The sequence below is a fragment of the Felis catus genome, chromosome A1, assembly GCF_018350175.1.
Source record: "Felis catus isolate Fca126 chromosome A1, F.catus_Fca126_mat1.0, whole genome shotgun sequence".
In the NCBI taxonomy this organism is placed as follows: Eukaryota; Metazoa; Chordata; class Mammalia; order Carnivora; family Felidae; genus Felis; species Felis catus.
Window position 1 is genome coordinate 192,475,167 of NC_058368.1, and position 14,726 is coordinate 192,489,892.

A 14,726-nucleotide genomic window follows, 5' to 3' on the forward strand; every position below is an offset into this window, starting at 1 on the left:
TGGAATATCACCATTTTGCAACTCTTTATGAATTAGTTGATCTAATTAAACACCATATCCTATGAAGAAAGCATGGCCCAAGAATCAAGCAGGAATCTGAACAAGGCTTTAAAAAAATTTTTTTTAACGTTTATTTATTTTTGAGACAGAGAGAGACAGAGCATGAATGGGGGAGGGTCAGAGAGAGGGAGACACAGAATCTGAAACAGGCTCCAGGCTCTGAGCTGTCAGCACAGAGCCCAACGCAGGGCTCGAACTCATGAACCGCGAGATCATGACCTGAGCCGAAGTCGGCCGCTTAACCGACTGAGCCACCCAGGCGCCCCTGAACAAGCCTTTAGAGTAGGTGTTGGCAAACTTCGTCTCCAGTGGGCCAGGTAATTTATTTATTTATTTATTTATTTATTTATTTATTTATTTATTTATTTATTTCGTTTATTTATTTTTGGGACAGAGAGAGACAGAGCATGAACGGGGGAGGGGCAGAGAGAGAGGGAGACACAGAATTGGAAACAGGCTCCAGGCTCTGAGCCATCAGCCCAGAGCCCGACGCGGGGCTCGAACTCACAGACCGCGAGATCGTGACCTGGCTGAAGTCGGTCGCTTAACCGACTGTGCCACCCAGGCGCCCCTGGGCCAGGTAATTTAAATTTTACAGGCTATACAGTGTCTAGAGTCTGTTGCAAGTACTTAAGACTGCTGTTGGAACACAAAAGGCAGCCACCGACAATAGCTAAACAAACGGGCAGAGTTGTGTTCCAACAAAATCCTGTTTACAAAAAAAGGTAGATGCTAGATTTGGCCCACGGACCATGGGTTTCCCAACTGATCCTGACCACACTACAGTGTACAGGAAATACAGGGACTGAGGAACACGTGAAATGACACCATGGGGACATAATGAACAAAAGCCAGACTGGGGGAAAGTCTAACAGGAAAATCAACCTGATTTCTTTAACAAATGAATGGTAGAGAGAGAGGGGAGCACCTCTAGATTAAAAGAAACTTAAGAAATGTTAGCCAATCACATTGTATGGATCTTGTTTGAATCTTAATTCAAGCAAGCATAAAAAGAAAAAAAATATAGAGAGTAATTTGATAAATGTGAACATGGACTCGAATATTTGGTAATATGAAGGAATTATTGTTGACATTTGGAGATGTTTGATGATACATTGTGGTTATGTTTAAAAGAGGAAATCCTTATCTTTTAGAGATATTTGCTGAAATATTTAAAGATAAAATGGAATAATATCTCCGGTTTGGTTAAAAATAATGGGTGGTGATGGGGCACCTGGGTGGCTCAGTCAGTTAAGCGTCCGACTTCAGCTCAGGTCATGATCTCATGGTTTGTGGGTTCGAGCCCCGCGTTGGGCTCTGTGCTGACAGCTTGGAGCCTGGAGCCTGCTTCGGATTCTGTGTCTCCCCCTCTCTCTTCCCCTGTCGTGCTCATGATGTATCTGTTTCTCAAAAACAAATAAACGTTTAAAAAAATTTTTTTTAAATAATGGGTGGTGAAATATAAAGAAACAAAATTGGTAAGGATTTGGATGGTGGGTGACAGGTACATAAATTTATTACCCGTTTCTATTATTTTATAAATACAGTAAAACTTTGGATTGTGACTAACTTGTTCTGAGAGCGGTCTGCCAGACGAGCAAACATTTTTAATAAATTTTAACTTGATAAACAAGTGATATCTTGCAATACGAGTAGCACATTAGCCAAATGTCACATGATCTCAACAGACCCGATGTTTCTTGAAATTTGCTCTGATATACAAGTGCTTTGGATTATAAGTATGTTTCCGGAATGAGGTTTTCCTGGTACTTGAAACTTTCCACTATGAAAAGTTAAAATATATTTATACTATTTCACACTTAACCAGTTGACAAATTTTTAAAAATCTGACAAACTCTAAGTTTGGAAAGGATACAGGGGAAAAGGTAAACTCTCACAGCTGGTGGGAATATAAATTCCTATAATTTTTGAGCGGGTTTTGTATACATCCCATGATCTAAAAATTCCCCATCTGGATATATATATATATATATATATATATATATATATATATATATATTCATTCCAAGGAAACTTCAGCCCATTAAGAGATATATGGAAGCATTTTTTAATAGGAAAAATGGGAAACAACCCAAATGGATAAATTATGGTATCTTTGGACCATAAGAGGTAGGGGGAGGCTATGAAATGTAGAGATTTGGAAATAGCAACTACATGTGGAGATAGGAGCCAGGGTCCCATCAGGATAGATTAAGCTCAACCTATGTTGACCTGTTACCCACTCTGGGCCAGGCCCTTTTCTGAGTGCTGAGGATATAGACGTGATATCCCTCAAAGGGTTTAAAGTCTAGATATCAGAGCTAGAGAGGGCCTGACCCTGACATATCATTGAGTCTAACCTACCTATATTACAGATGTGGAAAACGAGGCCCGGAGAAATTAAATGACTTGCCAAGGCACAATGTTGGTTTGTGGAGGAAGCGGGAATTGAACCAGGTCTCTGATGCTCAGCAGAAAACAGATCTTGGAGCCATACATTCTTAAGTTAAATCCCAGCTCTGCAACTTACTAGCTGTAACCTTGGCAAAGTTATTCTCTTTCCTTAGAAGTATAATAATAAATACTTCCTAGGTCAATAGGAGGATTAAATGAAATGATATACATAAAGCACTTGACCCAGTGACTATAAAGGAATAAAACCTCAATGGATAGGTTATTTGCTTTTACTATTGTTGATACGAGGAAAAGCCTTAGCAAAAAGGACAAAATGCTATATTCTATGTTGCTCTCAAATGATTAAATCCACACTTGTTACAGCCAGGATGGCCGAGGCTCTGTACCAAGTTGCAGACTTGTCCCAGGTCAGTTAGCTGCTCTGTGTTCCGGACCCTCCCCACAGAAAGCACACATAAAGGACTCTGCACCACCCTCTCACTCTGCTGTCTCTGCTCTCGGAGGTTCTGGCTGAGACATGACAGCTCTGTGATTTCTGTCAATCCTGCTCCACTAACTGGAGCCCCAGGTCCCTGTGAGATGAGGGTAACAGTAGAACCTACCTCATGGGGTTGTTGTGAGGGTTAAATGAACAAATCCCTACTGCAGAGTAAGCCCTCAAGATATAGGAGCTATGATGTTGACCAGGCAAGCCATCTATCCCAGGGTGTCAGGAGACACAAAAAAGAATCCGCTGCGTTTTTCACCGACAGGGTGCTTCAGTCCAGTGGGGGATAGTCAGAGGCCACGCCTTCCTTTCTATTTTTCCCCATGCTGTCACATTTCAGGCCCGGATTGGGGCCCAGGGGGCCAAGTGATTCTGACTGTTTGATCCTGCAGGGAAGCTGGCTCTAAAAATGACCAGGCCAGACCTGCCAGGTCTGAACCCACACACACTCTCACCTCTTTTAGTGAGAACCCCATTCTCAGCGCTGCAGAATCCCTGACTACCTCAGGCTGCTGGAGCCAAAGCATCACATGCTCTGAATAATAAGGCCATCCAGAAAGTTCCCTGCGGCGAGCTGGGCACCACACTCTGGTCTGCACCCTTGGGGCCAGGCAGCCAAAAATATCATAAAAGGCCTGCCCTCAAAGCCGAGCTCCTGTCCCCGGTATGCTGGAGCCATGGGGCACAGGGAGTTTCAATATCCAGTTCCTTCCTTTTCCTGATGCCTTCTCCTCTCAATGAAACCACGCATATTTTTCATCCAAGACCCTATTTTTACAGAGCCTAACAAAACATGTTCCCACTTGGCCCCGTGACCATCGGTCCCAATTTCCCCAATCCTAGAGAATGAAAACCATTAAGGATCAGAGAAAGGATTGCGAGATGAATGAAACCAGTTAAATGTATTTGGTTCTCCTGTAGAAGCAGGAGCGAAGTTGTTCTTTCAAGCCGATATCAAAGCTGTCGACTTGTAGCTGCTCACAGGCTGCAGGCTGGAGACACAGCCGGTCAGGTGGTGTATTTGCTATGCACAGCGATCTCTTCGTGGGCAGGGGCTATGTCTGCTTCCCTACTCTGCCCAGCACTCAGCCCCCAACACAGTGCCTAGCACCGAATGGTCAATCAAAAAATACCTAGGAAGCGAATGAAGTTGCTTGGTCAGACAGTTAGCCGACGGGTTTAGATGTCTCTGTTGTACACTTTCATAACAGCCTGAACTGTTCCTTCTCAGTGCTTATCATGCTTGTAATTAAATAATTACATGTGCAATTATTTGTTTAATGTGTGCCTCCCTGACAAGACTGTCAGCAACCTGGAGGCAGGGACTGCTCTGTGTTCTCTGTGTGCCCCCAGTGTTGTTCACTATTGTATCCCCAGTGCTTGGAATGGGATTTGGCATATACCTGGCACTCAATAAGTATTTGTTGAATGAATAAATGAACACAGATGGCAAAGATGGCCACAGCCAGTGGGTCAACCCATCTGTCAGTCTTGAGGGCCAACACTGCCGAAGGTGCTGAGTCCACTACCAGGCCAAAGGAAGCTGCCCTTAGGCCCTTTATTTCAAGATGCTGACAGTGTTATGAGAAAGTGTAGGGAGGGGCGCCTGGTGGCTCAGTCCATTGAGCGTCTGACTTGGGCTCAGGTCCTGATCTCGCAGTTTGTGGGTTCGAGCCCTGCATCGGGCTCTGTGCTAAAGGCTCAGAGCCCGAAGCCTGCTTCAGATTCTGTGTCTCTCTCTCTCTCTCTCTGCTCCTTTCCAGCTTGCACTCTGTCTCTCTCTCTCTCAAAAATAAATAAACATTTTTTAAAAATTAAAAAAAAAAAGAAAGCATAGAGAGAGGGGTTTGCTAATACCCAGGCTCAGCTGTTCTTAGAAAGAGCCTACCCCCTAGGAAGTCTACCCATTTACAAGAGAGACAAAATGGAGTGGGAAGCAGCCTTTGTTTGCTGTTTAACTGGAGCCTTCTCTTTGCCTCTGGTTGGCGATTTGGGACAGTTGGTGTAGAAGTAGATGGACGATTTCAGCCTGGAGTTCATGGCATCTACTTCGCAGAGTTGTTATAGGACAAAAGGAGTAAACAGATGTGGAAATCTTAACCACAGGACCTAACAGTGCACCAGTGCTCAGGAATGCTATGTGGGGCTACTGTTGTTGCTCTCAATCCTCTGCCTCCCACGGCTGCCCTGTGATGAAGGGCACCTTGGTTGGAGAACTTCACGGTGGAAGTCTGGTGATAGGTGCTGGGCTTCACCAAAGCATCTCCTGGGACCAACCTGACCACACAGCAGGCAAGAGGGAGTGAATCATGTAAGTGATAGAAAGACAACTCAAACTGACTTAGGCAAAAGTTGGCCAACACATCCCTTAAGTCCAGATAGCAGTCTTACTTCATGTACAGCTGGATCCAGGAGCTCCAATACTATCAGGATGTCTCCTCCCTGACTCCATCACTCCATATTGCTGTCTTCTGTACGAGCTCCAGTCTCAGAGAGGCTCAACACCCCACGTGGCTTACATCCCATCTCCAGTACCAGAAAAGAGAAAGTATCCCTTCTCCAAAGTTGAGATCAAACCCCCAGAATTGAGTCTCATTGGCTGTAATTGAGTCATATGACTACTCTGAAGCCACGACTATGGCCAGTGGTTGCAAGGCTCTGATGGCAGAGCTGAGTCACATGCCCACCTCTAGGCAATAGGCTGGAGTCAGTTTGGTGGATGGGGAGGGGAGGGTCCCCAAGCAACATAGAGTTGTTGTTGCCAGAGCAGGGAGAATGTTGCTGGGGCAGCAAAATAAATATGCACTGCAGATTGCAAACCCTCTCTTTAGGTCAGATGACAAGAGCAATGGTACAGTGAGACCAAACAAACGTCAATTCTGTCAGACAAATAAAGTGATAGGATCTGGAAGGATTCCCAGAGGGCAATGGGGCATTACTCAGACATGTGCCCCAAACCCTGTTTTATAGGGATCATATCAGGGTGCCTCACTTGCTTCAGGCACTAAAATATGGGAGGCCCCCCAAAGTTAGTAACCTAGGTAAATAATACTTGAACACAATATTTTAAAAACCAAAATGAATGCAAAAAATCCATGATGAACAAAATTAGGAACTTAGCACCAAGCTTGGTATATAGTTCTCAATAAAAGTTTGCATTATCATTTTTCATTCTGGGAGATTCCTAAGAGTAAGTTTACTGAGGAATCATGCACTATGGCAATAGTACAGTCTTCATTCATTCAACACCTGTTTATTGCCTGTTTATTATGAACGTGGCACCACGAGAGAAATACAGTTCATCTGGATCCTACCCCGGGGAGCTCATAGTCTGTAATCTGAATGGCAAGACCCACTGGCAAACATCACCTCCAAATATTGTGATTCGTGTTTTAATGAAGGCCCAGAAACCTGCTATAGGAGCCCAGGGGAAGGAGCTTTTTAAAAACCTTTATGTATTTATAAAAAGGTATATACCTGTATGTGTGTGTGTGTGTGTGAGTGTGTGTGTGTGTATTTATATACATAATATATATTTATAAAATAAATAAGTCCTGGGGCTATACCATACAGCATGGTGACTATAGTTATAATATTGTATATTAGGAAGTTGCTAAGAGAGTATATGTTAAAAGTTCTCATCACAAGAAAAAAAATTGTAACTATGCATGGTGATGGATGGTAATTAGACTTATTGTGGTGATCATTCTGCAATATATACATGGACCGAATCATGGGTTGTACACCTGAAATAATATGTTACATGTCAATTATATTTCAGTATTAAAAAACCCTTTTTAAGGAAATGTTGAAACATACAGAAAAGTAGAAAGAATTGTAAACTGAATACATATTGATCATGTAGATTCAACAATTGTAAACATTTCACCATATTTACCTCATCTCACTATATGTTAAATTAGTGGCTAAACCATTTTAAAGTGAATTACAGATATTCTAACACTTGAGCCCTAAACACTTAGCATGCATTTCCATGCTAAGAATTCTCCTTCCATAACCACAGTAGACTTATCTCAACTCACAAAATTAACAATAATTTCCTTACATCATCTAATACCCAATTCATAGTCAAATTCCCCCCATTGTGTAAAAACATGGTCTTTATAGCTTTAAAAGAAAAGTGAACCAAGATACAATCAAGAATCACACGGGGCGGGGGGGGGGCCTAGGTGGATCAGTCAGTTAAGCATCAGACTTTGGCTCAGGTCATGACCTCAGTTTGTGAATTTGAGCCCCTTGTCAGTCTCTGTGCTGACAACTCAGAGCCTGGAGCCTGCTTTGGATTCTGTGTCTCCCTCTCTGCCCCTCTCCTGCTTGCACTCGCTCGCTCTCTCTCTCTCTCTCAAAAATAAATAAACGTTAAAATAAAAACTTTAAAAAGAATCACATCTCATATTTAGTTGTTGGACTCTTACATCTCTTTAAATCTAGAACCTCCTCTCCTTGCTTTTGCTTTGTTTTCACGACATTGACTTTTAAGAGATCATGCCAGTTGTCTTATAAATTGTCCCACATTCTGGATTTGTCTGGTTGCTTTTCTGGGTGTTATTTAATGTGTTCCTCTACCCCTGAAATTCCAGTAAACTGCAGCCAGCTCTAAAGACTTGATTATATTTACGCTCAACATTTTCGGCAAGAGCCAAAATAGTAGAACTGTGAAGTCTACTGCATCCTATTGGGAGGCATGAAATGCTGGTTGTCCCACCACTGGGGATACTGTGTGGTCCCTGGGTTAAGGTGGTGACAGGCAGGTAGAGGAGGAAGCAACTGGGAAGGATGGTTAAGTCTTCACAGTGATGTTTAAAAAAATTTTTTTAAATGTTTATTTTTGAGAAAGAGAGAGACAGAGTGTGAGCCAAGGAGGGGCAGCGAGAGAGAAGGAGACACAAAATCGGAAGCAGGAACCAGGCTCTAGCTGTCAGCACAGAGCCGACGCGGGGCTCGAACCCACGAACCGTGAGGTCATGCCTTGAGCTGAAGTCTGGTGCTTAACTGACTAAGCCACCCAGGCACCCCCACAGTGACATTTGAATAGGGCTTTAAAGGGTGTGTAGGAGCCTACCGGGTGGAGAAAAGGGAAGAGGAAGGGTTTTCCAGGTATACATGGCAGGCACAGTGTTGGGAAAGAGAATGATTGGCTTTAGGAAGTAGGAGGTGGTAGCCAAATGTGGTTGAGAGCTGTCATAACAACACCAAGCACTTAGGGTGAGTTTACCATGTTCCAGGAACTATGCTAAGTGACTCATTTAATTCTTCACACAGTCCTATGGAATGGGCACTACCACCCCCATTTTAAGGGTGTGGAGTCACAGTTGAGTGATATGTGGTAACTTGCCTAAGGTCACATAGCTAGAAACAGGCAGACTCGGGATTTGAATCTGGGTGCCTGACTCCTGGGCCTCTGCATTTAAAAATCACCAAGCTCTGTGTTGAGGTGACAGGGCAAAGCAGCTGGGGAGGCAGGTTGGGGGCAGGTGGAGACAGGCCTTCTAGTCACTCTGAGTTTGGGTGTTCTTCCCGCCGCAGTGGGGGAGCCAGTGAAGGTTTCCGGGTTTGGGCATGGCTGTGTCTGGGAACGCACACCCTGGAACTCGGCCCTGTGAAGGATGAGTGGACAGCTGCTGGGGTGAGCTGTTAGGGGGAAGGGTGGGCGTCCCTTCAGGCGAGCGGGACCCTGGTGAACAGAGATCGAGGGAGGAATTCAAGTGTCTCCCGGACCTGTGCGCGGATCCTCAACTCTCCCGGGCGGGCGTCGGAGGGTTGGGGGAAGGGATTAGAGGTGGGAAGAGAGGGTGGGGTGGGCTAGGTTCTGCGGGACACCTGCAGCCTTCCCGTGCGCACGCAGCCACCGGGGCGGGCTGGGGCGGGCTGGAGCCGGCTGGGCGCGGCACTCCGGGACCCCAGCGCCCTTCGAGCCGCCCCGGTTTCCACCGCATCGTCTCCCCGTCCCAGCAACTGGTCGGCCACATCGCGGTGAGTCGTGAGTGGCAAAGACCGGTGGAGGGACCAGCTTCAACCTCCGAGAGCCAGCGGGCGGGGGGAGCGACGGGCCCAGGATCAGTCAGATCTCAGCAGAGGAAGGACTAGAAGTTGCGTGGTGCTTCTTAATTCTAAATCCGCTTCTTTTTCAGGATGGAGTCTATTTCAGAATCAAAGAGGGATCAAGACAAAACCGCTTTGGACTAGCCACTGGGAATGCCAAACACTCTGGGGACTACCTCCTTTTTAAAATTTATTATCTCCCCATTTGGGGAAGCCTCTCTGAGGGACAGGACGGCCACAGAAGCGGGGGTTCCGGGCAGACCCCTGGCTGGCTCCTGTGGCACAGCCCCTCAGCCAGTGCGTCTGTCATCCCCTCCTGGCCTGCGTGTCCCGAGGGGCACGACCAGTAGGGGAGGTGGGGGTGCCCACCGTGTTGGGGACTCCCAGCTGTCTGGGCTCTGGCTGTTCTCCCTTCAGCCTAGACAGGGAAGGTGCGGGGATGGAGTGGAACTGCTCTGGGGCCAGGCTGCCTGGTTCAAATCTCTGTCCTCACTCACCAGCCATGCAACCTTGAGCTGAGCACTTCCCCTCTCTGTGCTTCTATTTTTTCAAAAATTTTTTTGAAAATATTTTTAATGTTTATTTTGGAAAGACAGAGAGAGAGCACAAGCAGGCGTGGGGCGGAGAGAGAGGGGGACACAGAATCTGAAGCAGGCTCCAGGCTCTGAGCTGTCAGCACAGAGCCCCACTGCAGGGCTTGAAGTCACAAACTGGAAGATCAGGACCTGAGCCAAAGTCGGACGCTTGACCGACAGAGCCACCCAGGCGTCCCCTATTTTTTCATTTTTAAATTGGTGAAAATAACAGTGCTTCCTAGGGTTTGGTATGAGGATTAAGTAACATAAGTATTCAAGAGCCTAGCAAGGTGCTTGCCACATGATAAAGGCTGGTTATCATTTTTATTTTTTTAATGTTTATTTATTTAGTGCATGGGGGGGGGGCACAGAGTGAGGGAGAGAGAAAATCCCAAGCAAGCTCCATGCAGAACCCCAAACCAGGCTCCATCTGATCTGACTAACCCATGAGATCATGACCTGAGCTGAAATCAATTGTCCCACGCTTAACAGACTGAGCCATCCAAGGTTCCCCAAGCTGGTTATTATTATTAATCTGGGAGTCAGGAGGCTTGGATGCCTGGCACTCATTTACCTATGAATAGGACAAACATTCCAGATCCTGAATAAAACCTGCCTCCTCCACAAAGTCCACCCAGATTAACTGCACTGTTTAAAGCCTTCCTTGATTCACAGAATCTAAAGCACAGCTGACATGATCTAAACTAACTATAACTGGGGTGGGGAAGAGCAGCCTGGTTGCCCACAGCACTAACCTAGACTCAGAAGGCTTGGGGGTTGTAGTGCAGCCCCCCACTAGCTACTTACTCCGATAACTCACTTCATCTTTGTGATTCAGTATCCTCTTTCAATTGGGGGTAATAATTCCTCTTTTATCTGTCTTGCAAGACAAAAAATTCAGATTCCTGACTACTTTGAGAATGGAAGGAAACAAGCATATAAAATGTTTTTTTCAAAGCATATTTAATAACCCAGAAAAATGATGCCAACATGCAATGTTTACTTCTCCGTTGTAAATTTCTTATTTAAATTTTTTACAGAAAGATGCATTATTATATTCTCACGGTAAAACATTCATGGGATAATGTTCATCAAAAAAGGGCAATCAACTGTATATGAAATGTGACCCCTACTTCATTTTTTAAAAGTATAAATACACTGAAAAAAATAATAAAGGTGGGGCGCCTGGGTGGCTCAGTCCGTTTAGCATCCAACTTCAGCTCAGGTCGTGGTCTCGGGAGTTCGAGTGCCTCATCTGGCTCTGTGCTGACAGCTCAGAGCCTGGAGCCTGCTTCAGATTCTGTGGCTCCCTCTCTCTGCCCCTCCCCTGCTCGTGCTCTCTCTCTCTTTCAAAGAATAAATAAACATTAAAAAAATTTTAAAAAATAAAAATAAAGGTAAGGAAATCCACCAACATATTAACAGAGTTACCTCTGGGTGGCAGGATTACTGATGATTACCTTCACCTCTATTTTTCTAAATTTTCCTTTTTCTAATAAGTATACGATTTTTGTAAACAGAAGAAAACTACAGTTTTTTTTTAAATGTGTTTGAAAACAATCAAGGCCAAGCAAAAGCAAGTTAGAGGTCACCTATGTGTGAGTAATCAGAAACCTTTTAAGATTTAGGAAGCACCTTTAGGAAGCCTTTAGGAAGCACCCTGTCTCCCGACCATGGGTCAGTCCACGTTTTATCTTCTTTGAAAGCCCCATGCAGAGCTCCCCACTCTTTTGGCTTCCAGAACTTCACCAGCCTCCTTGGCCCAGAGTTCCTGCTTATGAAGTCAGGCCTGGCTTGGCCAGGGCAGCTGTGGGCTGTGCTCTGTGGAGCCGTAGAAGACCCTGAAATCCCGGCCATTACCAGCTCACTTAGTTAACTGAGGAGGCCTGTTATTTACCAGTTCAAAAAAAGAGCTGGGGCATTCGTGCTCCCTCACTTTGGGCTATTATGACTTTTCTGGGTGTTCTTTACAGGCCATGAGGAACTTCTGAGTCCCCCCACAGCTTTACTGTGATTTACAGCTAAAGGTTTACAGCTCAAAAACCTTCAATGGCTTCTCATTTCCTTCAGTTGGTATTTGCCAACTTCCTTAGTCTGGCATTTCAATGCCTGTACCCTCTGAACCAAGTTTCCTTACATCTCCAGTGGGTCAATCAAATGGTCTTCTAGCCAGCTGCACAGTGGGCCACGAAGGAAGAGTAATAAGCAAGGAAAGCTGGGGGTAAGAACGCACCGGGGAAAGGTAGGGGCTGTGGTGAACTCCAGCAAGCACAGACTTTCCAAAGGGACTGTCACTTTTCAGTGCCAGTCAATTGTTCGTTGGTGGCATCTTCCAGTTTTTTAAAGAAGATCAGGAAATCCGGATCTTTATGTGAAATCTCATGATTTTTAAAAAAATATTGGCAGCTAATTCACAAAACACATTTAGCCAGTCTGCTGATGGTAATTTGTGACTGGTCATAGGAACACACTGAACTCTTCTCTCTCTCTATACCTTTGCTTTTGCTGTTCCCGCTGCCAAGAACACCATCCCACTCATCTGAATCTGGTGAACTCCACCTATTCTGTCAGGTCCAGCTAAAACACCTCTTCCATGAGCACCCCTGGATGACCTCTGCTGGAAGGGACACCTCCCTCCTTGGGGCTGCACCAGTCATTCAGCTCTGTGCCTGTCCATCTCATGCCATAGCTATTTCCATGAGTCCGATCTCCCCTGGTAGATAATGAGCTCCTGAAATATTCAACAAATATTTATGGAGTACCTGCTTTGTTGCAGGCACCAGGCTAAGCTCTGGGAATCCAGAACTAGATGGATAGACGTTGCCTTGATGGAATACAGAGTCTACTACAGGGGGAAGATTTTAAATAAACCATTCCCAAGATACCTAATTCCAATTGTGATGAGTTTTATGAAGTTAAGAAAGTTTATAAAGGAGCTTAATCCAGTCAGGAGGATTAAGCAGGTCACGAGGCAGCTTGGGGGAAGGAAGCATTAGCACTCGGGCTGCTACATAAGGTTGCATAGTTTGTATACTGCACAAAGGTAACCAGCTGAGAGGGCAGACGAGAGCTGCTTGCTTGCCCAAGCTGTGCCCTTTTCTAATTTGAAGAAAGGCAGGGGACAGTGTTTAGTTCCTCTGACTCCCCGACCTCCCTCCCCCACCCAGCCAAAAGCTGCTCTAAATAAATGTAGAATCTAAGTAAAAATGGTGACTTCCCTATTTATGTGCAGCCTCAAGAGATGGAACCGTTCTCCCTTTCTACCAGAATATACCCCCGAAATCCTTACTTGAAAGATTCTGGGGGTCAAGAAGGGCATCTCTGAGGAAGTGACATTGGAACTGAGGCTGCAGGATAAGAGGCCAGGCAGGTAGAAGTATGAGGAACAACAGCATGTGCCAGCCCTCTGAGGAAAGTACTGTGGCAGACACCTAATAAATGTCCAGCATGAGACAGAGAGGGGAAGGACAGGAAGGGGTGGGCTGGGATCATACCATGCATGGCCTAGAAGGCCATATTAGGGGGGTTGATTTTTATCCTGAAATGTCTTATATACTCCCCCTCTCGAACAATGCTACTGATGGGTGTCACCGCTCATGGGCAGGCCCATAGAGTGCACGATACCAGAAACTACCTTTACAGAGCATCCATCATGAACCGTACACTATGCTGGGGCCACGTGTCCAGTCCATTCTTCCTTTCCCAGCCTCCTAAGGAAGTAAGTATTCTCAGTATTCTCTGATTCCAATTGCACAGATGAAGAAAACTGAGGCCCACAGAGGATGAGCCATCTGCCCAACATTACCTGGCAACTCAGGGGTGGGCAGGGATCTACGCCCAGGTCTGCGGGATTCTGAGCCCCTCCTTTGGGTTACCATGTAGCAATGACCCTCATGAATAAACAGAAGGCACGAGGAGTCCAGAGCCTTTGCTGGTCAGGGTGGGGAGTCGGGGCTTGCAGTATTGGCATCACCTGGAAACTTGTCAGAAGTGTAGGCTTTGCAAGTTCTGTCCCAGTACCACTGACTTAGAGTCTGCATTTTACAAGACCCCTGTACACATCACAGGCTGAGAAGCACTAGAAAGCAGTCCAAGCAATAATAACCCTTCCACAACAGCCTAGTGTCTCGCAGGCCAGGTCTCCTGTGACTTGAAAACAGCTTATTATAACCAAATTTGTCAGAATTGCCAACTGTTCCATCCATCCACCTGCCCCAGTTTTGCCTTCTGTTGTGACTCCAAGAGAAAGACTATTAGAATATACCATCAACTCCAGGGAGGGGTTTCTGCTCAATTTCTTACTATGATCTCACCCAGGAATAAATATAAAGCTGTTTGACCCTTCTCCGGGCTAATTTCTGCTCCGAATCATCTTCCATTGGGGGCCCACTCTGACCCCCAGATCATGTTCTGGGACCCACCTTTCACAAGACAATTCCCTTTCTCTGTCTGCATATCTGAGGAGGCAAAATGGCTTGTCAGAAAAGATTAATGGGTGACTCTGGGAAACTTCCACCTCCACTTCCTCACCGGCATCTGAGAAATGGGTAGCTTGGACAGAACTAGGAGTCGCTAGATCAAGGGTTTGGCAGGTAACATAAAGGAAGTTGAGTGGCCTAGGTGAAATAGAAAAGGATAGGAGATGAAACAGAAATAGTGGGGACTGTGGCAATGACTGAAGGCAATGCCCTGACTAAAAAAGGCAGCTACACCTAGCATTAGGCAACTGTTGTCCTGGGAAATAGGGGTCCAGTGTTGTTAGGGATTCTAATTTCTCAAGTGTTGCGAATCTGATTTTCCCACTCTGAAATATCATATGGTTTTTCAATGCTGGCATCTGGCTAAAAATTAGACACTCTGTGGGTCACATAAGAGATCAGGAGCACGGCACATCTGCCCGTGGGCCGCCAGCTTGAGATGCCTGGCCTGGATGCCACCCTAATGTGGTAAGCTTAGGACTCCATTCTACGTGTAGCTCTTTTAGAATGCCGCAAAGCGGCTGCTGCAAGAGCGGCCGAATCCGCGCCCTCCGGGGCTGGCCGCCCCTCCCCACCGCGGCCCCGGCCCCCATCGGTGCCCCCTCCCAGGCCTCTCCGGCAGAGGGGCTTGCACGGGGACTCCGACCC

General features: G+C 45.9%; 2 long non-coding RNA genes across 2 annotated transcripts in view; one reads left to right on the forward strand and one right to left on the reverse strand.

Annotated features, from left to right (window-relative positions):
• Positions 1 to 14,726, forward strand: part of LOC102901291 — a 69,618-nt gene that overhangs the window by 31,608 nt on the left and 23,284 nt on the right. The gene's annotated exons all lie outside the window — the stretch shown is intronic.
• LOC109503511 lies at positions 3,846 to 6,483 on the reverse strand. The gene is made up of 2 exons (XR_002162531.3): positions 5,354 to 6,483; positions 3,846 to 4,095 (listed from the first exon to the last, which is right to left on the reverse strand). It is a non-coding gene; the product is annotated as an uncharacterized LOC109503511 (long non-coding RNA).